Genomic DNA, 1,929 nt, shown 5'->3' with positions numbered 1-1,929 from the left:
TAATAAAAGACGACAAAAAGGGTAATTGACCATACCTTCGCTACGCTTCCCATTGGCTAATCAGGGCGATATGCAAATTAACCACCAACAAAGATGGCAGTTAATTTGCATACATAGGCTCCAAGCGGTGGAGCGAAGCCAAACGTACCCAAAGCCAGCCGAGCAGCGAGGCCTCACAGCCCCAGGATCAGCAGAGCCGGAAGGCCTCATGCCCCCAGATCAGTGGAGCCGAGAGGCCTCACGCCCCAGGATCAGCAGAGCCGCGAAGCCTGACTGCTGGGTCCAGGGGGTCGGGGGGCCTCTGGCCGGAGCCCAGCCAGAGCAAAGGCCTGGGTCCCAGGTGCCAGAGGAAAACTGGTGCCAGCAGCCAAGGGAAGGGAAGGCCTATTGCACAAATCACTTCGTGCAACAGGCATCTAGTATATATATAAAAAGTTAATATGTTAAATGTCCAACCATCCAACCAACCACTATGATGCGCACTGACCACCAGGGGGCAGATGCTCAATGCAGGAGCTGCCGACCTGCAGTGAATTGGCAGTGGCGGTTCTTGAGTGATGCACCCTGAAAATCAGAGAGAAGGGAGCCCGATTCCTCACAGGGCCACGAGATTCCACCTTCGGCTGTGGGTTATGTTGTTGCTGGGGCACTGTCGGCCCCTAATCTGGTTTACTGCACACTTGCATTTGTGTTCCACACCCTGTATGACAGCAACTTTGCAGAGTGCCCTCTCGTATGCCGGGACCCCTCGGGGGATGTCAGAGAGCCAGTTTCGGCCTCATCTCCGCAGACCAGGCTGAGGGACCCCAGATGCTGGAGGGACCCGGCTCACTCCAGAGATGCTGGGGAGGGACGGGACCACCGGAGGTTGGCTCCAGGGTGTGTCCAGCCCGTCTTGCCCAGTCCTGCCCTGCCAGCCACCTTCTAATTAATTTCCTTTTAATGTGCATGAATTCATGACCGGGTCACTAGTATATAAATATATATACATATATACATATCTGATGAGAATCATACTGCTTGTTTTTTGTAGTGTCATATGAATAATTTTTCCTTCCTTCTGCTTTCTGTAATTTCTCTGGATTCTACCTTCTAAATATTCTCCCCTTCTGCTGTGAATTGCCTTAGTCCAGGTTACATCTCTTCTCCCTCTAAAATTGTCTGTTATTTTCATGTTTGTTCTTTTAATCCATTCTCCAAACAGCATTCAAAAATATCATTCTAATTGCCTATCTGCCACCTTAGCCCCCCTGCTTCTCAAACCTCAGGTCTTGGCTGGCTTTTCTCACTGATCTTTTTGATGGTCCTTGCAGCCAGACCACCTGCCACGCCCCCCATTATCCCCTGAATACCTCCACTACTATTTCACGCTGTCTTTATGTTCCACTAGATTATATCTTCATAAAGGCAGGAATCGCTATACCCAGCATTTGAGATGATGCCCAGAATATAATAATTCTTAGTAAATGTGCTTAATAAGTAAATGTACCACTTTTTAAATAAAAATACAGACAGCATAGCTTTTCCTCTATTCTCAGACAGGAATATAGAGGGTGCTTCTGCCCTCGCCAACACCCCTTTGCCAATCACTCTTTCCAGGATAGAACCTTAGCAGTGAGAGCCCAATAGTCATTGGTCTATATCCTTTTGCTCACAGTGATATGCTTCAGAAAACTAATCATTAAGTTAGCCTAGAAATGACTAACTATATATGAACTATGATCACAGAGATGTGAAATACGGATGGTACTATAAGCAAACATCAGAAGCCTCTATAGAAAGTCCAAGATAGCTTTGTTACTGTAGTGGCATTGTGGGTAATGAGCTTTCTATTTTCAAAATGCTTTTTTTTCTTTATTGATTAAGGTATTACATATGTGTCCTTATCACTCCATTGTCCCCCCACCCCATCCCCACTCATGCCCTCAC

This window comes from Myotis brandtii, unplaced genomic scaffold, assembly GCF_000412655.1.
Source record: "Myotis brandtii unplaced genomic scaffold, ASM41265v1 scaffold125, whole genome shotgun sequence".
NCBI classification, from domain to species: Eukaryota; Metazoa; Chordata; class Mammalia; order Chiroptera; family Vespertilionidae; genus Myotis; species Myotis brandtii.
Note: the sequence above shows the minus strand (reverse complement) of the source record.